Source organism: Chrysemys picta, chromosome 2 (assembly GCF_011386835.1).
Source record: "Chrysemys picta bellii isolate R12L10 chromosome 2, ASM1138683v2, whole genome shotgun sequence".
In the NCBI taxonomy this organism is placed as follows: domain Eukaryota; kingdom Metazoa; phylum Chordata; order Testudines; family Emydidae; genus Chrysemys; species Chrysemys picta.
Window position 1 is genome coordinate 113264885 of NC_088792.1, and position 27825 is coordinate 113292709.

Consider the following 27825-nt stretch of genomic DNA (forward strand, 5'->3'; position numbering starts at 1 on the left):
GAAATCAGGATGGGTTTGTGATGCTGATACCAGCTCTGATCAAAACTGTAGGTTCAGCTGAAAACTGAAACTCACAGCTGGAAGCCAGGCCAATTAAATTGTGTATTAGTACAGATCAATCTGATTGTTAAATGTATAAAAATGTATTCAGTGTTTAAACTTCATGAAAACTAATGGGATGCTGCATGCACTGTTTTCATTTATTTGTATTTTGTTATAATGCAACAGCAAACATTTACATTGTATATACCCCTGTAACTAAATAACCTATCAAAGGAGAAGGAGCCTCGTGTAATGCAAATGAAGAACTTTAACAGGAAAGTGCTAATTCTTTTACATTTGAAGGCAAGTGGTCATTGTGTGTGATGATCAGAGATCAAAGACTCCAAATGTGCTCATCTCGCTCTGCCAATCAAAGAAAGAGCACATGTGGGTGCTGACGCTGTCAGCTTGTTTTTTGAGAGAAGAAGCAGTAGTGATAAGTATGGATTCAAGGAAAGATCTTGCATCTATGCACTGTTTGGATTCTTACAGAGCAGAATAACTAACAGGAAGATGGAGATCTCCAGAATTATTCTGGGGAGCCCTGAGAGACTTTTGCGACACTGGCAGATTACTACATCTCTGCTACCATTTGGAATTATAGACTGTCACTCACCCGCACATATATTTTATCTGCTTTAATCTCTCAATAACTCATTTCTTTTTCTTAGCTAATAAACCTTTAGTTAGTTTATTATAGGATTGGCTACAGGCATTGTCGCTGGTGTAAGACCTAGGATACCAGTTGATCTGGGGTAAGTGACTGGTCTCTTAGGACTTAGAAGCAATCTGAAAATTGTGTGATTTTTGGTGTAAGTAACCATTTATAGAGTCAGACTCGGACTCTAAGGTCAGAAGGGAACATCATGATCATCTAGTCTGACCACCTGCACCTTGCAGGCCACAGAACCTCACCCACCCACTCCTGTAATCGACTCCTATCCTCTGGCTGAGTTACTGAAGTCTTCAATGATTTAAAGAATTCAAATGACAGAGAATCCACCATTTACTCTAATTTAAACCGGCAAGTGACCCATGCTGCAGATGTAAGGGGACTGTTGCCCCCTTACTAACACTCAGTGGGGGTGTTTGGGTTGCTAGCTCCCAGCACTAAAAGGGGAAGGGTCGATGGCAAATCAGGAGCCTGAGACTGACTGTCCCCAGGAACAATGGGGAGAGGCCAATGCTCCAGATCAGCCTGATTGACAGGGCGGGCAGGCTAATCAGGGAGTCAGGAGGCCAGAGGGGGTCCCGTCCTCCGTGTGAACTGGAATGGCCTGAGACAGACAGAGTGGGGCCGAGCTAAGGAGAGAGCAGGGGCCCGAGCCGAGCTGCTGGGAGCAGAGCTGCAGCCCCAAAGCCAGAGCACAGCCCAGAGAGAGCAGAGCTGTAGCAACCAGAGCCAGAGGGGCCAGACAAGCAGCCAGGAAGCAGGTCAGAGCTGGGAGCAGAGTCACAGAAGCAGCCTGCAGAGCAGAGCTGTGCTGGGGGCAAAGTTGCAGCAACCAGAGCCAGAGAGGCCAGACAAGCAGCCCAGGGAGCTGAAGGCAGAGCAGCAGCAGCAGCCGTGCTGAGGCAGAGTGGAGCTGGAGCCGGGGCTGGAGCAGTCCGGAGCTGGGGCTGGGGCAGTCCGGAGCCGTGTGCAGTCCGAGTGTGGTGAGCAGCTGGGGAGAGTGAGGGGAACCCTGGGCAGTGGGCCCAGCACAGGGAGACGCCTCAGCCAAGAGGCCTTGCAGGCCAAACTTGCAGGGGGATCATAACCCCGACCGGGCGGGGGCGACGCTGGGAAGAAGGGTCCTGCCACCTAGAGCCTGAGAGCGTGTGGCCACCACCAGAGCAAGTGTCCAACCCGCAGCGTCCCTGCAGCACAGACAGGGCCTGAGAAGCAGGCCTGGGACCTACAAGGAACAGACTGAACTGCCCTGACGTACCAAAGACACTGTTTGTAATGTTCCCTGCCACAGAGCAGGGTGATGTGTTTTCCTTTAACCTTTCCCATTTTTTCCTTATTCTTTTTTAAAATTAATTGTTAATTAAACAACTTGTATTTGCTTTAAATTGTATGGAATAATCAGTGGGTCAGGGAGGTGCCCAGTGCAAAGAGAGTACCCCGGAGTGGGGACACCCTAGCCCCTGTCCTAGGTGACCACAGCAGGGTTGGGGGTCGAGCCCCCCAGGAATCCTGGGCCCAGCCTTGTTGGGGTTACGAGGACTCAGCCAGACAAGAGAGTGGAAGGGGAGCCCTCAAGGGCAGGGAGGCCTCTGGGTAAAGGAAGTGGGAGCGGGGACTCAGATCCTTTCGCTAGTCCACTTCACCGGGGTAGTGCAGAAGCCAGGAAAGTTCCCCACAATAGCGGGACCATTCCCCCGCTTACACAGAGGAAGGTGAAAACCCCCCAGCATAGGCCCTGACTTTTATTTTTCCCTAGGGGTGCTCCACCCTGAGACCCTGCCCCCACTCTGCACCTTCCCCCGAAGCCCTGCCCTTGCACCATCTCTTCCTGCCCTTGCTCTGCCCCCTCTCCCAAAGCCCCACCCACTCCTCACTGCTCTCCACCCTCCCCAAGCCCCTCTTCCAGCTGCCAAAGAACTGATCGGTGGCAGCGCCGAACAGCTGTGTCTGGTGGGTGCTGAGCGCCCACTATTTTTTCCGTGGGTGTTTGAGCCAGGAGCACCCATGGAGTTGGCACCTATGCCCCACAAGTCCACTGCCAATCTCACCTGGGTGAAAAATCATTCCCAACCTGCAGCGGGGTGGTCCTCCGTTCCTGCCTGGAAGTGCTTAAAACAGCCCTGGGAAAGAGCTGTGGCAGGAGAAAAGCTGGGCTGATTGGGGAAGTGGCTGCAGCTGGACCACGCCCCGATCAGGCCTCAGCTGGCCTGTATAAAAAGGCTGTGAGCCAGAGGCCTAGAAGCACTCTCTCTGTGTGTTCAGAGAGAAAGAGGGGCCTGTCTGCTAGGGAGCTGAGCCGGGTACTGGGAGTGGAATGGGGGAGGGGAGGAAAACCCCCAGGCTGCAGGCCTAGCTGAGGGCCTACGGGCAGCCCAGCTATAGAGCGAGGCAGCAGGTCCAAACCCAACCTTGCCTGTGATGAGTGGCTGATACTGCAGTCTGCCCCAGGGCACAGGAGCTAGTTGATAATTGGCAGTAGCCTTATACTAAGGCAAGGTGGGGACTAGTGGGTGGGGGTTCCCCTGGGAGGGGGAGACCCAGAACTGTGGGAGTACTGTCAGGGGGCAGCACCCCAGATAAAAGGGCACCAGGGTCTGGGAGGGACACGGGGCCAGCAGCAAGGCAGATCACTGACCTGCAGAGGGTGCTCCAAGGCTGGCAGAGCTATTTCCCAGAGACTACCAGCAGAAGGTGCCGCAGGGGTGAGTCTGCACCGCTACACAACCCCAGATATGGTGATCAGTCAGACCCTGAGCATGTAGGCAAGACCCACCAGCCAGACACCTGGGAAAGAATTCTCTCTAGCAACTCAGAGCCCCCCTCCCGCCCCCCCCATCTAGTGTCCCATCAGCAGTCATTGGAGATGTTCGCTGCTGGCACTTGAAGATCATCTACATGCCTCTGTAGGCCATCTCATCATACCATCCCCTCCATAAAAGTTATCAAGCTCAGTCTTGAAGCCAGTTTGTTTTTTTGCCCCCACTGCTCCCCTTGGAAGGCCATTCCAGAACTTCACTCCTGTGATGGTTAGAAACCTTAGTCTAATTTCAAGCCTAATCTTGTTGATGGTCAGTTTATACCCATTTGTTCTTATGTCCACATTGGTGCTTAACTTAATAACTCCTCTTCCTCCCTGATATTTCAAGACCAGTTTGCTTGAGTGGCCAGATAGACTGGAGAGTCTAAGGGGACTGTTTGTGACTCCATGGTCAGACTGTTAAATGTGACCGTCTGGGTCACTGTATATTACTGGCTTGTAAAATCTAATTATAAAACATAACACCAGTTTGAGGTAGCTGCCCTGTTTTTGACAGTCTGCCCTGAGGTAGGCAGTCATAGTCGTGAACCACTCCAGCCAACACGACAGTGTTCACAAGCTATTTGCCAACTATAAAAAACAAACAAAGGGCTACATTCACAAAGCATCATTCAATGAACTCTAATTATGACCAAATGGTGTTAGAGCTACAAAACATTCAGAGCCCCCTACGGCATGACACTTGTATACGGGTTCATTTGTTAAAGTCCACTCTGAGAAATTGAGTAGTCAGGATCACAGATCAGCCACTGAACACTTCGCCTGAAGATGCAAGACCTTAATACACTTGCTAATTTTGTGTGGGATAAATCTGGCTAAATCAATCTCTCCTGCTTCCACCTGTTGTTGAATTAATTTCTCTTAATAAAGAATTAATCTAATCTGCATCTGGACTCAAAGAATAATTTTTATTTCTTAATCTATCTACTAAAAGGGACCTATGCATAGTGAATTTTTTTAAACAAGTGTCTCAGACAAACTTCAGTAAAAAATGCATGCCCTCTTTCTGAATTCCTCCCACCAAGTCACATGACAATTATTTCAAACCCCAGACTCCTCCCAATCTCCCTGCCCCAACCCAGATAGGTTTCTCCACCACATATTAGCTGGAGCTCTTTCCTTCACCTAACACATGTGCAACCACTAGGAATGTTGCATGTTGCCATGTTCAGAAGTTTCCTCGGCACTCAGGACCCAGATGCTGGAAATGTTATGTGGTGACTATTTTTGCTTTTCAGCCTGATTTTACTGAACCATAGAAGTTCAGGAAAACTCAGCTCTTAAGTGCCTTGTGAGCATAGGGTGACCAGACAGCAAGTGTGAAAAATCGGGATGGGGGTGGGGGGGTAATAGGAGCCTATATAAGAAAAAGATCCAAAAATCAGGACTGTCCCTATAAAATCGGGACATCTGGTCACCCTATGTGAGCATAAGACAGGGGGAAAAAATACAAAACAGATGTTTACCCTCAGTCAGAGTGTTCCTGAAATACTGCTGCTCCCTTTGCTTCCAGACTCCCTCCCTTCAATAATTGCATTTTTTTATTATGTACAGTAAAGTTGTCTATAGACTGTATGGTTTGGCCATTTTGTTATAACCAGCCTATTTTGCATCAAACCACAACTGTAACAGCTGGTCATTCTAGAGCCAACCCAGAGATGCTGCACACAAGTAGCACACAGAGCCTTGGCATTTGAGATACCCAAATCAAGTTCAATAACAACATGAACCTTATGTTGATAAGATGCCAAAGAGGGTCCCACCTGATTCCTACTGGTCCAGAATCTCAGCAAACCTTATGTCCATGCCTGTAACAATAAAAAAGCAGCATGTTCCGACTTGTAATGTGCAAATATAACAAACTATTTTAAGTAAAAATATCTAATAGCATACATCATGCATACTAAAAATTACCATTTAATGTTTAAGGTTGCCACCTGTTTCTAGATACTAATTTTTATTCCTGTCAATGGTCTGCAACACGCTCCTGAAATTACACATATACAGAAAAATGGTGGTTACAAAATCAAGTACTCAAAGAATTAGGAAATGCCAGATTTAAAGTTGGCCATGCAACCTTAATTCAGCTCCTCTTATGCATATGCATTATGATACAGCCTTCAATTACATGATCACATACAATTTCTAAAGGACTCTTGTCTCAGTGTATATGTACAGAGATCAATTCTCAATGTCCTTCCCACCTAGCATAAGCTGGCTTCATCTCCTCCATTCACCCCAGTCCCTCTGTGCCTTCCAGTCCCAGCCTCCTTGCCCAGCTAGTCCCAGCCCAACCTACCCCCAGTCTTTCTTTCCAGTTCCTCTCTTTTCCCCTCCCACTCCTCCCCCCCCCTCCTGGTGCCAATCTCAACAGGATCCTCTCCAAGTCTACTCCTTTTCCTTGCCCCCAATCCCACTCTTGCTCCCTCTGTATTTCAGCCAGGTAGCTTCCTCCTCTATGCTGCTGGGTGCCAGCAGGTAGGTCATTGACATCACATTAGAGACAGATGCATGCACAGTCTGTTTACATGTAGAAGTTGGGAGGGTCTGGAGCATGCCCAGTGCAAACAGAATCTTCAGGCAATTAAGCTGCTAAACTCTAAGAAGTTTCAACTGAGCATGTGGGTGAATGAGATTTTTCAAAGATTTATAGTTTGGATAAATTTGGGCAGATTTTCATAGGAAGAGGAAAAGGCACATCCTTGATACAAAGGCAGTCTCCTGCCATATTTCAAGTTCCTGCTCCAAAGCATCGGGGCTCTAGAACTTCTCAAAGAGAAGACCACCAAACTTGTTTTTGAATGCCAAAACATGTTTTTCCCTAGCCTGGTTCTCAGAAACGGTTGACCCATTGAATTTTCCCCAACAATTCAGCTTGATGCAGACCCTTGGTGTGGAAAATTTCAGCCTAAAACAGTTAAAGTTTGGCAAAGGTATAAGCCACTGAAAACAGGGTCTCATAATGGGAAGTGCCAAGTAACTTAATAGACTGATACTCAACAGCATGGGCTGAAATGTCAGCATGAAGGGAGAATACCCACCTCAACATTTCCTTTACATTAAACAGACAGCACCAATTCCAGTGGCTGGGAGACATCAACACCTGGATGAAGAATTGTTTCTTGAAGCTGAACAAAATGGAGTGCTACTGATGCTTTGAGGAATTTGCTTCCTCCATTTTGCTCTCCAGAAAGGGAGTTTGCCTCTCAACTATCAAGACTGTTACTTTCTAGGTCCTTCACAACTACTGGAAACACAGACAGCTGCTAGAAATGCCCTCTTCCACCTTTGGCTGTCCAGAAGACTATGCCCTGTTCAAATCAGACTCTGAATTGGCCATGGTGATCCACATATGTGACCTGCAGGCTTGATTATTTTGAAGTTCTCTGTTCCTAGGGAGCGAAGCCAGAGCCTATGGAAAAGTCTCTAACTAGCTGAGAATGTAGCCAACCTGAGCCTGAGAAGGAACCAGAATTTACCAAGGTACATTGCCAAAGAGCCACAGTAATACGTCAGCAGCCCCCCATCAGCTTCCTCCCACCCCCACTCCCAGCACCTCCACCAATGGAGCTGATCAGCGCCTCCCACCTCCTGATCAGCTGTTTTGTGGCATGCAGGAGGCTCTGGGGGGGGGAGGAGCGAGGGCACGGCAGGCTCGGGGAGGGGGCAGATTAGGGTGGAGTGGGGGCAGGGCCTGTGGCAGAGCCAGGGCTTGAGCAGTGAGCACCCCCCAGCACATTGGAAAGTTGGCGCCTGTAGCTCCAGCCCTGGAGTCGGTGCCTATACAAGGAGCCGCATATTAACTTCTAAAGAATTGCATGTGGCTCTGGACCACAGGTTGGCCACCCCTGATGTAGCTGCCTGCATGCTCAGCAATGCTTGCCACAAACATCACCTACCCCAGTGCACTGTTCACTCCACTGGCTTCCCCACTGTAAAGTCAAGTATAATCCTCTTATGATTTTCAGAGCCATCCACAGCATCAGCCCTTGGCACCTGAGGGACTCTCTCTCTCTCTCTGTCCCCCAAGACCACGATCTCCCACAACAGTTATGTTCCAGTGGAACATTGTGACTGTCAACTTTTAGGGTAGGTCACATAATTGCAGAAAACAGCTTTCCCAGTGGCCCAGGCTTCTATCATTGGAACTCCTGGCCATGAAATTCTCTTATCTGCATGTCTTTAAAAAAAGTCTCTGATCAATACAGGAAAGAAAGAGAAAAAATAGCCATCTTTGGAATGCATAATATGGAATTCTATTTGAGACATACAAACTAACAATTCCTATTAATGTTGTCATTTTCCACATTGCAAGTTTTTCACTGCTATGTTTCCAATGGTGACGAAGCTAACTTAGCTAATTGTTTTACTTCTCTAAGTATCAGGCTCATCATTCAGACCCAGTTCTGGAAGTACTGGACCAAATCCTGTAATCATTATTAGCCCTTATTGAAGCAGAGCTCCCATTGATTTTAAACAGGAGTAGGTTCTTAAACAACAATGCATATTGTACACCATCAATGTTACCACTACCAGCCTTAACAAAACAGAACCCAAGGGCTTGTCTACACAAGGAAATGGCCTGGAATGGCTATTCAATACTAGCTCCCTGTATGGACACACCATCTGCCTTTTTGTGGATTAAGATAAACTGCAAAAAGGTTCTTAGTGTAAAATAAGTGTCCACATGGAAAGATAGTGTTTTAAAATTCACACCCTCGCTTATTTCACAATAGCTTCCCCAGGTACACAAGCCTTCAATGCTAGCAGTTCTGCCTGCTTATATTCAGCCAGCACAGTCTTGCAGAGATTTGGCAGTGATGAGCTAACAGATGGTAATTCAACAGCGCTTTTCAGCAGAGGTCATTAATAATATCAGGCTCCTTTAATACTTCAATTATAGTGGTCCCTTTGAAAGAGCTGCTTATATTCACACATCTCCCACAATCAAGAAGCAGTAGATTTGAGCCATTCCTGCTCTCATAACTCTCGGTCCTTCCAAGAGTGGGGGACTCTGTGGAGAAATAACTCTAGTGTTTGCCTATCCACACAGCAGGCTAAACAAAAGTCCCCAAAACGGTCAGAAACGGGGAGAAGTGTCAGGACACTTAAGATGGGCCCAAATTAGATATGCAAGATCAGTACCTCTTCCAGTACTTGTCTTGGAATTACTGTAGGGTTTTCATATAAGCTTGTTATTTTTGTTCATCCATCCATGGCCATCATAAAATAATAATTTGCATAACAGCCTTCCATATGAGGTTCTCAAGGCACTTTATGAATATGAAGACTCACAACAAGTTTGGAGCTAGGAAGGTAAACATTCACATTAGGGCCGACTGAAAAGTTTTCACCTGAACTGTTTTTTGCTGAAGAATTCAATTTCTTCTAAATCAAAATGTTGTATGAGAACGTGTCAATTTCAACAAAATTCTCCAATGAGAAAAGTTGAAAGACTTTGTTTCAGTTCATTTCTTTATGAATTTTATATATATTAAACTATTAATGTTATATTCATTTACATTATATAAATATAATATTTACCTATCTTAAATAAGAAGTCTAAACAAAATGTTTCAATGGTCCCAAATCAAATTTTTTCAGAATTTTCCTTTTGTGGAAAATTTCCAAATTTCCACTTTTTGTTCTGAATCAAACAAATATTTTCTATCTGAAATGTCGGAATTTCCCACGAAATGGGAATTCCCATTCCCAAACAGCCCTAGTCTACATTTTGCAATGGGTAAACTAAGGAACAGAGAGGTTTAGGTTTTTTTTTTTTTTTTAATGTATCTACTCATTTTCAGTGTCTCCATTTTTGGTTATCGAAGATGAGAAATTCTGGGTTAGATCATAAAGTGATGAGCAGCTCTGGTCTCAGATGTCAGACCCTCTGTGCCTCTAGCTGGGCAACCAAAAATCAAAGCACTCAAATTTAGTGGGAGCTTCTGAAAGTATTGGGTGTGTGACCTGGGCAAATCACACCGAGAATGTGACAGAGCTGGGAATATAATCCAGACCTCAAATGCCAAATCAGTGCTTTAGCCAGAAAACAGTCCTTCCTCACTCAAAAGCCTTTTCTTGTTCTCTCCTTTATAGGACTTGTGTTGTGTCCAACCTTATCAGCTGCTGCTAAGATTAGCTACCCAAAGATTAGATTCAAAAGCTCCAACTTCCAGGATATTAGTCAGTAACTTAAGAAAAAGAAAAAAAGTTATATTTTAAACATGTGTTTGTTTCAAGGGTATAAATGGAATTTCCAGATTTGTTGGATTTGAAGTGAGTGAATTTTTATAGCTGTGTTTAACCCCTCTGAAAAAGGTGACAAGTCTATTGAACAGGTCTACTAGACCACACTACATAATGCACACAAACAGTACGATGGATTTGCATCAATGCATTTCTCAGCTAAACTGACTTCTGCTTAAATGTTAGGCAGGGAAAACAAGAACACTGTGTAAACATTTCTTATTGGCTTTGAACCGCACATTACTATTTATCCTGATGAATAATGACAGTGGGAGTTGTTTCAAATCCTCTTTACTGATAATTTTCCATCCATGAAAGGAGGGTCATAATCTTTAATTTTTCACAGTGCCTGGCAGGGTTTTGGTGGTGGGGGTGAGAAGGTCTTTGACAAACTATCTAATAATTTTTAAAAATTGAGCACTGTATTATCAACATTTCTATTTGCTCTCCAGTAGAGCTGGATGGGTGTCATGGGGTCCCTGGCGTGCAACCTGGACTGTGGGACTGCTGACCCTCTGTCCCCCCAACCTGGGCTGCCTCTCACATGGTGATGCTGATGTCAAGCTAAAAAACCTCTGATAGGTACTGTACTTACACACACATCCACAGGCAGGGACATACCTAGCTATGTTACATGAATGATCTCCCAGCCACTCATGAACCACCAATAAAGATGCTCCAGTCTATTCCCTGCAGCTTTCCAGCCTTGCACACCAGAACTGTCCAGTCTTGCAGTGGTCAAAAGCCTGGCCAGTGTAAACTCATTACCTAGTTCACCACTTTGACAAAAGGGTAGCGGATATGCAACATCCCTTGGTAACCTGAGCTGAGATTTCGCAAACACTTCCACCAAAACACACTGTTTTAGATAAAACAGATTTATTAACTACAGAAAAGTAGATTGTGATTATAAGTGATAACTATCTCTGACATTTATGCCTATCTTAAACAAACAAAAAATAAACATGCTTTCTAAATCCTAAACTTTTAGTCTAAGCAAGAGTTGAATCAAACAGCTTTTGGTTACAGTTACAGTTCAATACACAAATTCCCTTCTGGCCTGGGACCAAACTCCCTTCCAAGTCTTTGCCCTCCAGACATTCTTCCAGGTGTTGAGTTGGGGGTGGGTGGTGGGAGAGGCCAAGTGATGATGTCACTTCCCCTCTTTTATACTTTCTTCCAGCTTATTGAAAGATCCTTGCTGTGATGTGGGGATCAGATAGTTCCCATTGATCAAGCAGTCTCCACTGCATACCTGCCTTCTCTAAGGAGTCTCTGGGATAGTGGATTCTTTTCTTGATGGGTGTTGATGAGCCATTAACACTGTCTGGCTATTGATGGCGACTCCTTTGTTGTAACAAAGGCTGGTTGCGGATGTTCCCAACCTCACAACATATTTCAGTAGCAATACTTCATAACTTCACATACAATGATACCACATACAATCCAACAGGATATTAATATTCAACAGATCAAGACTTTTAAAAGGATACCTCACAAGGTATACTTTGTACTAAACATATATCATCATGGTGAATATGGTGGTTCCAGGGTGTTACTTTGAGGTACAGAGTGTCACAATGGGAAATGTTTTTTTCCCTGTCCAGTGAAAATTTGAGATATCAAAGATTTTCCTGTAACGTGTCTGGATAAAACAGACCTTTCAAATTCACACCCACACGCAACCTGCCTGGTGGTTAGGGCATTCAGCTGTTAGATGGGATACCTGGAGGAGTCAAGTCCCTGCTCTGAATTTCTCTCTAGTTTTGACCAGAAATTCCCTCCTGGACCTGAGAAACCTTTCCAAAACATTCCTGAAAGTGTTGTGTTCTCACAAAAAGTTTCAGTTTTGTCAAAGGGCATTTTTGATGAAAAACCATTTCATTGAAAAGTTGCCAACTAGCTGTAGCATTCAATATGATTGACTGACTTACTACTACATGAGAGACCTTATCAAATTCCCATTTATCTGAAGAAAACCCAAGAACTTCATTTGATACAGATAAACAGGCATCTACTATACATGAAAAATGTTCAGTTAGCTCAGAAAAGAATTAAAAGATGATTATTCTGTTCCCTTCCCTTACACTAGCTGTCATGTCCAATTCTTTTTTCAAAAACTTTTGGTTTTAGAAGTTACAGCTACTAAGGCCCTGATACTGCAATCTCATAAGGCACATGCTGAAATTTATGATCACGAATAGTCCAGTTGACTACGGGTATGTCTACACAGCAGCTGGGAAGTGTAATTCCCATCCATGTGCTATCTCTGCTCAAGATAGCACATAAGAGTCACTTTGTGGCTGCAATGGCAGAGGCTAGCTGCCCAAGTACAGTGCCGCCCGACCCTCTGGGTACGTCCTCAGGTGGCTAGCTCAAGCTGTCACCCATGTCACCATGGCCACACTGCTATTTTAGCGTGCTAGCTTGAGCAGAGCTAGTGAGTTTATGTCTACTCATGCTGGGAATTACCACTCCCAGCTGCTGTGTAGACATACCATGTCTCTCTTGAATACACTCCCTTCTCTATACCAATGTCAGAACGTTTTTTAAAGGAGAGTATAAGATTTGTCTCCAACTCCTTTCCATTGATTTCTCTTTTCTATGAAAAATTGCTTGACACTTTGGTGAAAATGAAAACTTGTTCAGTTGTCACTCTTACGTTTTCAGCCTGGCCCCTCCATTTTATTTGTGAAGACAAGTTTTTAACTCAGTAAAATACCTCTTCTCTTAATAAAAAGACCCCATTAGTCCCTATCACTGCCAGGATCAAAGGTTATTTCCAGTATTAAAGATAATATTTATCCTCAATTATTTATAAACTTCCTCTCACCTGTTTACTCTGCAGTGCTGCCTCTTGGCTTGACCTTGCACAGCATAGGTGTAAAGGGCTGTGTGTTTAATAGAAAGGTAAAAAGAGGGAAAGGAACCAATATTGCATTAACGAGCTATGGGAACGTTTAGCTAAATTCCTCCTTAGCAAGAGGAGCACATTTCAAGCTATGTCTCCTCTTGCACTCTTGTGGGGGACAGACCTCAATATTGATGCAAAAATTAATAAAAGTTGTAACCTTTTTGTAATGTTGGTTAATACAAACTTGTTTGTCCCTTTACAGAATATTAAAATATACCTACAAAGTATGCTATAGCCAGGATGCTTGAAAACAATACCTGTGTATGGGTTAGTTATATTATAATATGTTCAAGGGAATTAAAGAAATTACAGAAGGCTTCTGCTTTCTGTCATCCAGAAACTGGCTAAGGGCCAGAAAGATAACACCTCCTTGACCATAAAAGGGTTTATGACTCCCACAAGTGTTTACACAGACTTTTAAAAAGCAGCTTTCCTAACTTTACTTTGCCTTCACTTTTATACTATGTTTAAAAGATGTACTGCTTATTGGAATTTGTGCTTTGTACAAAATACTTAATAGACATTTAATTGCTACCACAGATTGGAACTCTAAGAAGCTTGGGTCAAGAAACAAACAAACCAAAAGAATGTCCTATCTACAGGGCCGTCCTTAGGATTATTAAACTGGTGCCTCTATGCTCGACGGCAGCCCAGGCTCGCAGCCCAGGAGGGAAGGCATGAGGCAGCAAAGGATACCGAGCCGCGTGGCCCCCCTCATGGGGGCGGAGAGTCACAGTTTCCTGCAGAAAGCCCTGTACTCTCTCCCACACGCAGAATGCGTGGCGCCAGCGCATTTGGCTCTGTGAATATGGCCCCTGCCTAAGAAGACTGCAGCATGCACTGGGTGTGTGGGAGCCGACCCGCTCTTACCTACTGTCATGGGCTGTGGGTGAAGCTACTGCTTGGGGAGGCTAATTCCCCAGACCACCTCTTCTGTCTGTGGCTCCACCCATACTCCACCCCTGCTCTGCTCCAGGCCCCACCTTCTCCCCACTGTCTCCCTTCTCTCTTCTTCCCCCACCCTGCTCACCCCCTTCCAGCCAAATCCCTGAACCCAAATGAAGCAAATGACATTTGAAGAAGAAAAGAAAAAAAAAAAAAACACTCTTCTGCAATTTCTTTCTAAAGAAAATGGAATGTTTTCCACTGCATGCCAGATGGTGAAGATTGGACATACAGAAGGTACCTAATTAAAAGCACTAAACTAGGGAATAAAAAATGTCAGTCACCGTTTTTGAACCGTTTTTATACTCTGAAGTTTGTCAGAGATGTATTTTCAAAAACTTTGTAGTAAAGACAAGTAAGCTGTCCTGCTGAATACAACATTAAATATTATGGAATACATGATGCAGCTCTTCTCTGTTTTACATTTTTTTTAATCGGTATTTCTAAGCTGATTTTATCTTTTAAATGTACTCTTAAGCCATCGTAAAATAATCATTCCAGATTACTACATATTTAACTCACTGAAACAAAGACATTATTTTAAATTATTCAGTCACAGAGGTTTAGAGTGTTCATAACAAAATTCACTGCTTTTAGAAAAAGGGAACACTAATTTACTGTGTGTGATCTCCATAACAATAGACTTGTTAATGAAATTTCACCAACTTTAAAAATATGTTTCCAAAGATTTTAGGCATAACAAAGGATTTTATATCTTACTAAGATACTGATTTTGCTGGAGATTTCTCTTGAAACTAGTTAATCAAATAGTCAGAAGTAAAGAAAGGGAAACTCATTTGTCCAGCTATCTGAAAGGAAAGGGGTGTTGTCCCTTTAAGGGCTCTCTTCAACAGGGACGTGAAGGGAGAAAGGGATGGATAGAAAGGACAGGAAGACTTTGGAAGCAAGTTTTTTGTACTATAGTAATTAAAATTAAAATGTGTATTTTAGATAAGGGTGGTCTTTTGAAGGATTTATTTAAAAAACGATATGTCTGAAGATCCAAGTATTTAAGGCCAAAGATGAATACTCAAATTGTGCATCTAAAAAAAATCTATGCAAGGATTTTTTAGAGATAGGATTTTATAATCTTCAGCAACACACTAATAAAATATTTTAAAGCAAATTTTAAACTAAGGTCCTGTAGACTAACATGTTTTAAGTAAATATTACAGTAATGCACAACGGCTTTTGTCAGTAAAGTCAGAAACTGACAGTATATACCTGGGGGTTGGCAAATGCCTGTTAAATGGCTTCATTACCACTTGAATGGCTCTTTAACAGTTTCAGTGTTGTGCTAATAGGTCTGGCAGGCTGGAAGGCTTTTTCACTTTTAAGTACTAGAGCCCTTCTGGAGTAAGAGTCACCAAGCTGCAGCAGCTAGCTGTGGGAGCCTGCAGGAAGGGTCAGAACAGGGATAGGAAGAGGTGGGAGGGTGAACACTAAGACCCAGGGGTGCCCCAAATTTTCTGGTGCCCTACGCAGCCACATATGCTGCCTATGCCTAAGGACGGCCCTGCCTATCTAGACCAGGACACTTCCCTCTTGTAAAAATGATAAGTTTGGAATACATATAATTCCTTATCTCAAGAACAGAAAATTTGTAAAGAAAAGTGTTTAGGAAAGACCTGGTCTGAAAAAGAATGTGAGGATGTTCTTTACGCAAATACCCCAAAAAGGAATGTGGGGATTTGTTATCAAAACAATAAATCTAGGTTGTAAAGAGGGTATCTACCATAGGTGCTGACTCCATGGGTGCTCTGGAGCTGGAGCACCCACAGGAAAAAAATGGTGGGGGCTGAACACCCACCAGCAGCCCCCTACCAGATCCTCCCCCTTCCCCCAGGGCCTCCTGCCCGTTGTTGGGCCCCGCCGATCAGCACCTCTCCCTTTCTCCCAGTGTCTACTGCCTGCCACAGATCAACTGTTTTGCAGCATCAGGAGGTGCTAAGGGGAAAGGGTCAGGAGAGAGGGCACACCGTGCTCAGGGGAGGAGGCAGAATTCGGCAGGGAAGGGACTGGGAGGGAAGAGGCAGGGCGGGGGCAGGGAGCACCCCCCAGCAGATTAGAAACTCAGTGCCAATGGCCTCTACCAGTCCCCCTTTTCAAGAAAATTCTGTGCCCTTAAAACTTTAGAGAAAAATGTGTGTAGTAGGGAAATGTTTTGTTAAAAACCATTGATTATTTTTTGAATGTTGAAATGGCAAACCATTTTGAAAGGCATATTTGAAAGTATTTTAACTAAATGCAAAGAGTTTTTTAATATCACTGCTATGTAAGTGATAAAATGCTTTATGTACCACTCCAAAATGTAATCTGCAGCACATATACTAAAATTGGAACGATACTGAGAAGATTAGCATGGCCCCTGCACAAGGATGACACCCACATTCGTGAAGCATTCCATCTAGTACAGCTGATTACTAATGTAAAAAGCCATTTAAGTATAGAATATTTATATAAATGGGGAATTAATTACTGTCAGTGCTCCAGTAGCTCCCTCACCCAGCTCAGGAAGACAAGAAGAATGATCTCTCCAAAAATTGTTATGAAGTATCAACAACTTCTTTAGCTTAAATAGTTAAAGACTCTAAGAATTATTGATTTTTTTTAAAAGACTGTTTTTAAAGCTCAAATTATTTTATAAAGAATGAGTGTTTTGACTTTTTTTTTTAAACTTTCCTGTTGAACGCTAATAAAACTGAAGGAACATTTTCCAAAATGGACAGAATCAAAAGGAAATTCAAAAACTAAAAGTTATCTGAAATGTTCCCCAACAGGACACAGCCAATTAGAAGTGCTCTGCACATTCATTAAGCAGACTGCATATCAAAAGCTCAAAGTGTCAACAAAATCAACTCCTGAAGATGTGGAACTGACGAAAGAATGACAGTAGCCAGCCTGAATCTAAACAAGCCTAGAAAAGGGAGTGTTTTCCTATAATTTCATGAAAATAAGGAGTATAAAAAATTCTGAAATGATCACCCATGCCACTCAGCTACTGTATTCAAACAGCATGCACTCCTCAGCTCATCCTGTCCATCTCTGCAAGCCAACTATCACAGGTACGTCTATACTTACCTCCGGGTCCGGCGGTAAGCAATAGATCTTCTGGGATCGATTTATCGCGTCTTGTCTAGATGTGATAAATCGATCCCGGAAGTGCTCGCCGTCGATGCCGGTACTCCTGCTCCGCGAAAGGAGTACGCGGAGTCGACGGGGGAGCCTGCCTGCCGCGTGTGGACCCACGGTAAGTTCGAACTAAGATACTTCGACTTCAGCTACATTATTCACGTAGCTGAAGTTGCGTATCTTAGTTCGAAGTGGGGGGTTAGTGTGGACCAGCCCACAGACAGCTAAGAAAAACAAAGATGACTCAAGAAGAAACCAACTCAAGGAAAACCTCTAAGATGTCCTCATGGATTGGTGAGAGGAAATTAATTGACACACTGGCAAGGGATTAGAATTAATAACTTGTAATAATTTTACTGGGCTATGGTAATGGCATTGTAACAAACTATTAACAGTTTATCTTGTTAATCACCAAATGGCTACATCATGTATTCCTGGAAAAGATACAGGAGCTAAACACTGGTAAACAGACAAGTAGCAGGATTTAAGATTCTTAATATTCATTAACTGGCCTGTTTGAAGACAGCACCTTAAATGGCTTCTAAGTAATGGATTTAAATATTTTCTTTCATTTCATGGGATTTAGTTGCACTGACAACCAATGCATTTACCTGAAGGCCCGTAAAACAGGAATACCTCACTAACAGAATCTGAATGCAGAGCCAAAACGACAGCTAGGTTGTTTCTTTATAATGGGGTGAACAAAAACCTAATTCTAAGAACCCCAGATTTGTGAGGTGGGCATTTAAAGGTCTGGCTCTGTGTTAGTATCCAAACTTGATGCCTTGATATAGTACACTAGAGCCAAACACTGCTCTTACAGCCATAAAAGCTCATTGATTTAAATGGGTTGCATGATTGTAACCAAGGGCCAGACTATCGCCTTTTGTCAGTAAAATAAGGTATCCCATCAATTTTTGTTTGAAGGAGTTTTGTGGATAGCACAGGTGAGTAATTACACTTTGTTGTGTGGGTTGGGTTATCATATTACTCACAGCATTTAGAAAGAAGTGAGTTTCTATAGAGGTCCAAGTATTTCTACTCCAGGCTCTCTCCAAAAGCCGTTACAGAGCTGTCTACCATTCTGTGAAATACAACTCATATTGCAATAAAAAAACCCTCATAAAACTATAGGATAAAATACCTTTGCCTTAAGGGCTGAATTACATTTTCAGCAGGTTTTTAGAAAGAAAAAACAAAATAGAGTCAAACTGAAGTTACACTGCAGTGGCTATAATGAGATTTCCTTCGCTATCGGTGCTGTGAAGCAAAGGTCATGGTGTTAATATTCCATAAAAGTTTGCAGCATTTAAGACATTTTAAAAAATCCGCAGACGATCTCAGCCTTTGCATAGATTTCTCTCCAAAATGCTTAATGACGTTGTCAGCATGAGGTGGTTAGTCAACATTCTAAAGTCTGAGCAAAGGTCAAGGCAAATAAAATATGCTGGAAAACTGAGCCCAAGGGTATGCTCTGAAATGTGGTTCTGAACACAATCCATCAATATGTACTCTCTGTTCTATTACTCACATGATCGCCAACCCTGTTTCACTGTAAATCTGTGGTTCAGAAATGAAAATTCAAAAATTTCATGGTTTTGGTCATCTGTGTCAGTTACCAGCATATGATTTATTAAAAAGTATATTTTAATAGATCATAATCCTAACAGATCATAATCCAAATGGCAGATTATAAATCAGGTACCACTTGAAAATATAGTGTGTTTATACCCAGGCTGGTAGCACAGCCTATTATTAAGGGTACCTAACACTTCCTATCATAACACCCTGTTTTCAGTTGCTTTATAAGGCTGAAGTTTTCTATGCCAAGTGTCCGCCTTAGGCTGAACTTCTCTGGAAAATTTCAGCCAAAAATATTCAGCTATTCCTGAAAACAGGGATAGGGAAAAATACATTGGTTTTGGCCATATTACATTTGGATGACCTTTTCTTTGAGAAGCTCTAGTGCCACACTGCTGGGCAGAAGAGACTTGAAATTTGGCAGGAGGTGCTTTTTACCATCCCAGTGAAAACCCGTCCAAGTTTTAAGCATCTGAAGAATTGCAGTTTGCACATGCTCAGTACCGACTGCTGGAACTTCACAGCTTAATCCCCTGAAGATTTCATCTGCAATGAGCATGCTCCAGTCTGGGACTGCAGGGGGCTGAGCAGGACTTTCCCTGCAATTGCAACACCCAGCTAGCTGCTCTAGGAGCTACCCCAGGTCCAAGCACCAGAACTAAGAGCAGGGCGCCTGTCTCTCCTGTGCTCCTGGTGAATGCCAGGCAGTGAGGAGGAAGCTACCTGAATTGAATGCAGAAAAGACAAGAGCTGGACGGCTGAGGGGTGGGGAGATGAGGGAAGCTGGGGCTGGGAGGAGGAGATGGACTGGCTAGGCAAAGAAACTAGGGTTGAGAACCAGTGGAGCAGAGAAGAAGGGAGACAGCTCTGATGGGAAGATGGTGCGTGAGATAAACTGGGACTGGCTGGTCTATGATTGGGACAAGGAAGTGGAGGGGAGCACTGATATGGACAAGGATCCCAGAGAAGGAGATTGGAGCCAGTGGGGATGGGGATACGGAAAGTGAATAGGGGTGTGATTGGAAGCAGGGGGATGAAGGTGCAGGCACAGATCAGATAAAGGGGTAAATGGAGGGAAGGGAGACATCAGAAAAGGGACTGTGATAAATCAAGAGGGGGTAGCTCCCTTTTATGGACACCCAGCTGGCCAGAGCTATAAAATCTCTTAGTAGCTGTTCTCTACTTACTTTACCTGTAAAGGGTTAAAAAGTCTTACTGCTATGCATAGATAGAAGGAAGTGAGTGGGCACCTGACCAAAAGAGCCAATGGGAAGGCTAGAACTTTTTAAAATTGAGAAAAAAATCCCTCTTTGTCCATCTGTGGGGGTTCTACTGGCTAGAGAGGTGGACAGGGCAGACCTATGCTGTAAGACGCTTGAGGCCAGGTATGAAAAATCCTCAGTATCATACATAGAAACTACTCATTTGAAACCCCAGATATGTAAATAGATCAGGAAATGTCTAGGAAGACATGATTAGGTTTCTCTCTTTATGGCTTGTGGACTCCTCTGTGCTAGAGAGGTGGACAGGGCAGACCTATGCTGTAAGACGCTTGAGGCCAGGTATGAAAAATCCTCAGTATCATACATAGAAACTACTCATTTGAAACCCCAGATATGTAAATAGATCAGGAAATGTCTAGGAAGACATGATTAGGTTTCTCTCTTTATGGCTTGTGGACTCCTCTGTGCTAACCCCAGGTGTTTTTGTTTTGCTTGTAACCTTTAACCGGGACCTCAAGAAAGCTATTCTTGGTGCTTAATCCTTGTAGTTACTCTTTTAAAATCTAGCAATAGCCTGAGTTTCCAGATGTATTTTCCTTTTTTTTTTTTTTTTTAAATATGAACAGGATTGGAGTTCTGTGTCTTAAGAGGTTGTGCACATGTTTTTTTTAAGTTAGCTGATGGCAACAACTGATTTCTTTTTTTTTCCCTTTTCCTTTCTCAGCTCTTCCCCAAGGGGAAGTCCAGCTTCTGGATCCCTAGGTGTTTTAAGCCTCCCAGAGCCTGAGTTGAGTCTATGCACTGCCTCTGTCTTGGGGTCTCTAGGATCTCTCTCAGGGAGCAGACCTAGACCCTGGGCTCAGGGCTGTAGCTCACAACACAATCTCTCCCAGAATCCCATCAAAGATGTGAGCCTTCTGAATCAGATGGTACTTGTAAAGCATGTAAGACGGACACTTTGAACAGAACTCCAACACATTATTGCTCATTTACTTAACAGAAAAAGCAAACAATACAGATCATTTAGAGAAAAACAACAAATACAACAAATGCAAACAAATTCTAAATGCAGGGCCCCTCACAAGCCCACCCTTTCCTTGGGAGGCCTAGGACTATCTGGGCTCAGATAGAGAGGCAAGGGACTCTGCCTCATCAGGCATCAGCATGCTGGAGTGCTTCTCTCTCGTCATGGCTGGTTGTCTCCATCTTGCCAAGACTTCCCGTGTCATGCCCCAAGTTCTCCTGTCTGACAGCCTGCCTATATACCCCCCACTCCCACAACGCCTTGACTCTTTTGTTCTGTGTCTGGTAAAGTTCTGCTGCTTCCCTGATCCTCCCTCTCTTCAGGCAGAGAATGAAGTATCTTTTCCCATCTTGAGCAAACTCCTTTAGCATCTCTATTGTCCATTCAAAGCACTGTAAGTATTCCCTGTTGTCCCTGGTGGTTTGGGGAAGACATGATGGAACCCTGCAAGTTCATGGTACATACACATACAGAGGCTTTCCATGATGCAGCCTTTTCAGGATACAACTTCATAATATCAACTAGAATTCATGCAGTGCACAGAGAGCCCCCAAATCATCACAGGAATCCTGTGGAAAAAGTTACAATGCGCACGCACATACACACAAGGTGTGGGGTGGGCAGTGTGAATTAAGATTGTACAGGCCTATCTCTGTAGCTAGTGTTTTGAGACTGGAAGCTTATTTTTTAAAACCGGGCATTAGATGGAATGTGCAAGAGCAGTGGCAGCCTCATGGGTTTGGAGAGAAGCATGGGGTGTGGGGGGATAGGATGAGCACCAGGAGTCTACTGCTGGAAGAAAGCAAGGACAAAGACTGAAGAAGGCCCCCTTATGCCCATGGCAGTTTTCACACTTCTAAAAAAAAAAAAAAAATACAGGAGATAGACATTATTTGCTACCACGTCTAACCTCAATGAGGCAATTTAAGGATACAAAAGCAAAGTAAGAGGGAACAGGAGAGTGATATGGAACAATGCACAGTCAAGCCCAGTCACCTGCTCCAATTTATTTGGTCACCGACTATAAAAACCATGGGATATCAGGATCATGGCCTCAATCTTGCTCCCATTGGAGGAGGAAAGTCAGGTCCTGTACAATGACCTTGATTTGCTTGCCTGGGGAAGATGCATGAACACATTGTGGGCAGCATATGAACCTCAGACTTAAAAAACAACACCGAAAACTAAGGAGGGAAATTCATTGTTCATTCACTATATAATTAACTGTGGAACTTATGGGTGCAGAACAGTAACACGACAAATAGCTAAATGAGCTATCAAAAAGGAAGAGAGAGGGGCATGGTCAGTGTTGGTCTAACTCTACTCCTTTTGAAGTCAATGGACATTGGCTTTGATGAGAGCAGAGACAGGCCGGTGTTGAGCTCTTTCAAAAATCCCACCCTTGACACTTATAAAAATAACACCTGCATTTACCGGATGTTAATAAAACTGGAAATGTTACAAGTCCCAAAGCTCCAAGGCATAAACTGACGACTCGCTGGGGTCAAAGAAGAAGAGGTGATTTGCAAGTTTTGTGAGTGTGTTAATTTATTGCTCAGAAAGGCACGGCAGATTAACAACTCTGGAGAATGAAGTCCATCCACAGAATAAGTACCCTAACAGAAGAGGGGAGTGGTAGAGGGAGAGAGAGAGAGAATCACCTCTATGAGTTTGCAGATAGTTCAATCCGACATCTTGACTTCTGTGCTGATGCTGCCAACAATGTTGTCAGTTAATGGTAGTGTTTCATAATATGGAGAGACATCCACCAAGAATTGGACCAAGACCAACAACTCATTTCACAATGGCTGCCACACAGCCATCAGAGGGTAACAAACTTCTAGTTACTCACACAATTAGGCTGGATTAAAAGCCAGAACCTGAGAGGTGAAAGGAGCCATCCATAACCTATTGCAAAAGCCACCTGTCTACAAAATATATAAATTAAAAGTGCCTTAGCATTATGTGCTGAATGGCCCCAAAATATCTAGTACTAATACATCACATGGAGCTGGAGTCAGTGATCTGTCGCAGGTCTGGATGACTCATACCTGAAAAAGAAAACTAAAGGTAAGGTACATGACAAATGTGTTGAATGCCCCTCGTTCTCCCTGAATACTAAGGGCACTCAGCACATATTTCTAAAGGCCTCTGACTTCCCCGCCTCCAAACACACTTGCAGGTCACCTTTCACTGTAATTGATGGTGTCTGATTACATTGGAGAAAGTACTGTAATTCTCTCACCTTTAAAGAGCAAGTCTGAAAAAGCCTCTCCTCCCCCTTAGGTAAGTAACATCTGAAAGATTCACTACCGTGGGGGGGACACATGCACACTCTAAAAATTAAAAATGAATCCATTAAATCCAACTTGGGGAACGAACAAAGTTAACTCACAACAAAATGGATTCGGCTCTTTGCCAAATCTCCCGCTATGTGAGCCTGGGGACAATCCAGCCTTCGCATAACGTGTGCCCAACCCAACCTCCCCAGCTGAGAGGCTGATGCAGATATTAAGGCAATGATGGACCATTCAAAATTAGCAATGGATGGATTCCAGGGAGAGAGCTAAACTTCAGCTCTATAGGAATGTCAGTGGTGATACCTGCTCCCAAACTGGTCTTTAACTGGGCATTATTACAGGAGTTTGGGCAAAGGTACATACTCCCTTGTGTCCCGTTCTCCCCTCCCCCCCAAAAAAAATAAATAAAGGGAAAATTACTATATTGTGTTGATTAAAAGCAGTCTCTCCACATCTAGGATTTTCTTCCATTCAGTAAGAGTATCCTGCAGTGGGCTTCTGGGCTGCCTTCTCTCAGGGCAATAAGAGATATTTCAAATGTCCTGTTTTCCTGAAAACATGTTTGCCACACTCTTTGTAGAGCACATAGCAACAGTCTCACACTGGCACAATTCATTCTTTAGTTTTGTTATCAACAGCAAGAGACTCAGAGAGATAGCTGTATTGTGGTTCTTTTTCTCTAAGCAGAACCAAGAGTGGACTCCACTGAAGGCAACATGCTGTCAGAGCCCCTCAGCACAGGGTGGAAGCTAATCCTGTTTAAAGAAACACCACTGAAATGGACTACTGAAGTCGAAGAAATAACCATAGTTATATGAAAAATATCAATGAGTTCTAGGCAGTAGAGTGTAGTTTTGCACAGGGTAGAATTTCATCTGCTAAAAACACACGACCAAACAGAGAATAAACTGTTTTGTTCCCTGGGGAAACAGAAGAAATTTTCAGTAATCAGAGGACAGTTATAGATAGGCAGATGTCTAACAGAGAGATGGGCATTGAAGGGCTCAACTGCTTATCAAAACCATATTCTTTTCGGAGCACGTTGGGCGTCTTTCCTTCCTCCCACATCATCTTCCCCTCCAGATCTCAGCCTAACCTGATCTGACTCTCCTCTCTATAATCACCAGATTTGTCTGATTCTTAAAGTCACCAACTTTTGGCAATGATGTGGTTTCAGATGTTTTTATGGGCTCTGATCAGCTATTTTATTCGATTTTGTTTATATTCCCAGGTTTCCCAAATTGGGGGATTTAAGATACTTTGCTTTCCTCCCTACACTCCATTCCTTTGCTAAGACAATACCTAGCCCAATTTGCTGAAGTCAGATCTGTTGAAACCCTGAGATGGATTTAGGCAAAAATAAGGGGTTTGCTAAACATTGGGGAGAAAGGCTGTACTGTTTAATCACTTTCCAATTCTATTTGTTGGGATATTTAGTCTGAGAGCAAATCAGGGGGTCTTCCCCATCCCATCTACTAGAAGATTCCAATTGCTCATCATTTTTCCATTAGCAAAATTGGTTATTTTTCAATTGTACAGCTTCAAGCGCTAGAGAGTAGGCATCTGGCTATTCCAGTCAGCATCATGGGTTGATTTTTATAACATTAATAAAGGCATGTTTCTCTCAGTGGTGACTGCCAGGGCTAGTGACTTGCGGCACCCAAACTCTGTCAGCTTTTTTGCTCAGAATTGTTGCTTTCCCTGTTAACAGAAAATTTCTTCAATATTTCTTGTAATATTACTGAGAGTGTCTAGATGACAGTATTGCAGAATTATAGGCAATTATATAGAGGAGAAATTATTTTTGTCAGTTATTTTAGACACTACTATGTACACTGATAAATGTTTCCCTTATCTACACCTAAGAAATTCAGACACACAAAGAGCCTGCCTTTACAATAACACCAATAACAAAAATATTATGTGGTGTGAAAAAACATTGCACTTTCTACTAAAACTTTCCTTCTGAACACATTCCATCCTTGCCGTACATTATTCACACTGCTCTTTCTCCATATATGTTCAGGCAATTGTGTTATTAAAGCATCCTAGTTGTAGGGCGTCAGACACAACAGGTTAATGAAAACAGTGTGAGGAGAAGACCGTGAACATGCCTCATTGAGATTTCTCACAGCTGCAGTAAACAGGGACAGCAGTAAATTAATCAAACTCAAGTTGTGCATTAAGAGCCTATGTAATCACATGCTGCTGTCTGTGTTACCTATACCCTCCCTTCGCTTTCTCCTTCATCTTGTTCCAAAAATTCGATTATAAACTCTTCAAGGTAGGAACCACGTTTTACTATGTTTTTGTAAAGCACCTAGGACAGTGAGGTCTCAATCCCAAATGGGTGCCCTGGACACTAATACAAGTTAACAATAATCATGTGTGTAGAAATAGGAGATTTACTACTTTCATTCCAGCCTGCCATGGGTTGAGGAGTTGTACCTGACATGTCTGAAGGTTGCTGGCATCAAGGTGCCCTGAGGTTGCTCTGATTTATAGTAGTCCCAGAACAGAGCATATAAGCCACCTTCATTTCTCCCCTTACTATCACTACAAGGGCCCATTTCATGTGTAGCATATTGTGACAAAGTTCCTCCTCTATCTTGGTGGGTCCTGTGCTTATTGGCAGCTTTTCTTGCCTCAGAAATTCACCCTGTGGGTTGGGGAACAGCCCAGAGACCTTCCCTTCTGGGAGAACCCACAGTCCAGGTTAATTGGGAGGTTTGGGGGGAACCCAGGCCCGCCCTCTACTCCAGGTTCCAGCCCAGGGCCCTGTGGACTGCAACTGTCTATAGTGCTTCCTGTAACAGCTACAACTCCCCGGGCTACTTCCCCATGGCCTCCTCCAAACACCTTCCTTATTCTCACCACAAGACTTTCCTCCTGGTGTCTGATAACGCTTGTGCTCCTCAGTCCTCCAGCAGCACACCCTCAGCTCCTTACGCCTCTTGCTCCCAACTCCTCACACTCCCATCACAAACTGGGGGTGAGCTCCTTTTAAAAACCCAGGTGCCCTGATTAGCCTGCCTTAATTGATTCTAGAAGCTTCTTCTTAATTGGCTCCAGGTGTCCTAATTAGCCTGCCTGCCTTAACTGGTTCTAGCAGGTTCCTTATTACTCTAGTGCAGCCCCTGCTCTGGTCACTCAGGAAACAGAAAACTACTCATCCAGTGACCAGTATATTTGCCCTCTACCAGACTCCTGTACCCCACTGGTCTGGGTCTGTCACAACATTCAGAACCAATAGTCAGGAAGAGATGTAGATGTGAACCAAAGAAGTGTTCTGCTTAGAGGACCTACATTTAAAAAGACTCATCATTCAGACATTTTTGGAACACATCTTAAAGTAGCTCAGTGAACAAAATTATAGCCTTTTGCATTATGGTTGGAAGTTACTTTGGTGGGTATGAAGCACGAGTAACAAAAAAAAAAGCAAATGTAAGAGAAAAAAGATGACTCACAGGTTTTATTTATTTCTCAAAGTCTCCTGGGGAGATATTGTGCCTCTAACATGCTGGGTACTGCCTTATAAGTACCAAAAACCTCAATGAGCTGGATGTTAATGCATACAAAGATGGATTATGAATGAGAGCATATTTAAAAATCTTTTCCCCATAGGATCTCTAACTGAAGAAATGAGACAAATCAAGATCTTTGTAGGGAAGAGTGAGCAGCAATCTGTTGGCATACTTATTCTATACTCAATATTAAATAGAAATTAATGCACTTTTACATCATCTTAGACATCCTCCTTCCCCCAAAAACTAACCAGCCAACCTGGGGCTAACTTCTACTCTTGCATGGAGATGCTACTACATTTGTCATTTGACAAGGTTGATCCAACATGCCTTTAATGTACCTTAGAATTACTACTCCTTCTCTATATATTTGTGAGACCTACTATTAGAAGCCTTTAAGATTCAAATAAATCCAGATCCTGAACTATCTTCTTTCCGGGGAGGAATATTAAAACTAATAATAAATTTCCTAATTAGACCTATCAGTTGTCAGAACAATAGTATGCTTCTTGCTCAGCAATACAGCAGATCAGAAGTTTTTAACTGAACTTTTTTTTTTTAAAAAAAGAAAAAATAATCAAATGTGAAAAAAATTGCAGATTTCTCAAAAAGAAATTGTTTTTTTTTAAGCTTTCAACAAAGCCTGGAAAATGTTAGTCTCTCTGTTTTGCACAATCAGTTTTGCTTTTCCTTCCCCCTCCCCCCCCCCTTTTCATTTTACCACCGTGTAACATATGACAGGTCAGCTTATTCCCATTCTTTCAATGTGGGAATTTTCTTGTTTGGGTGAATGTATACAGATCAGTGGAGCATGGTCAGGTCATCTGAACTGCAGCTCACAGAGGCTAACTGATGTTCTGATTGGCTAGGTCTTCACTGCAAACAAGGTGGGTTTTTTTTTTAAGCTGCGAGATAACGACGCTTTAAAATTCTAGCAGGCACAAGACACCTGTAGTTTTCTCCAGGAGGTAGCTAGGTGTGGTCAATACTAGTCCCCACCCCTGCCAATGGTTGACCTCACCTAGTTTACCTCATAGTAAAACTAGTGCTTAGTCTCTGCTAGGTATTTACAGCAGGGTAGGAGAAATGATTCAGTGGTGGGTATGTTAGCCTAGGATTTGGGAGACCCAAGTTTGGTTCCCTGCTCTACCACAGACCTTTTATTTACCCTGGGCAAGTCACTTAGCCACTCCGTGATTCAGTTCAGCATTGGTAAAATGGGCATAATAGCGCTTCCCTACCTCACAGAAGTATTGTAAGGCTAAATGAATTGAGATCATGATGGGCTCAGATGCTGTGGTGCTGGGGAGTCATATAAGTACCTAAGACAGAGAGCGAACATTCGTTAGTTATCCTGCAGTAACACATTTTTTGGCAGTGAAGACAAAATCTTAGTGAGA

At 43.2% G+C, this 27825-nt stretch overlaps 2 long non-coding RNA genes and 1 other non-coding gene across 6 annotated transcripts in view; 1 reads left to right on the forward strand and 2 right to left on the reverse strand.

Moving 5' to 3' along the window:
- Nucleotides 1-13730, reverse strand: part of LOC122172366 (uncharacterized) — a 364131-nt gene extending 350401 nt beyond the window's left edge. For 2 of the 3 annotated variants that reach the window (XR_010598465.1, XR_010598467.1), the window contains exons 1-2: nucleotides 12616-13730; nucleotides 5297-5341 (exon numbers count right to left, since the gene is read on the reverse strand). This is a non-coding gene — a long non-coding RNA (uncharacterized LOC122172366). The remainder of the gene's footprint in view (nucleotides 1-5296; nucleotides 5342-12615) is intronic. The other variant, XR_010598466.1, reaches the window with a different exon arrangement.
- Nucleotides 13731-15950: 2220 nt separating this feature from the next.
- Nucleotides 15951-16054, forward strand: LOC112059710 (U6 spliceosomal RNA). The gene has a single exon (XR_002888985.2). It is a non-coding gene; the product is annotated as a U6 spliceosomal RNA (small nuclear RNA).
- A 4492-nt stretch (nucleotides 16055-20546) lies between these two features.
- On the reverse strand, nucleotides 20547-26279 carry LOC135981444 (uncharacterized). 2 transcript variants are annotated; one of them, XR_010598470.1, is made up of 3 exons: nucleotides 25776-26279; nucleotides 23322-23656; nucleotides 20547-22652 (listed from the first exon to the last, which is right to left on the reverse strand). It is a non-coding gene; the product is annotated as an uncharacterized LOC135981444 (long non-coding RNA). The 2 variants fall into 2 exon arrangements; XR_010598469.1 differs by having other exon boundaries at nucleotides 23322-23821.
- Between the last annotated feature and the right edge of the window lie 1546 nt (nucleotides 26280-27825).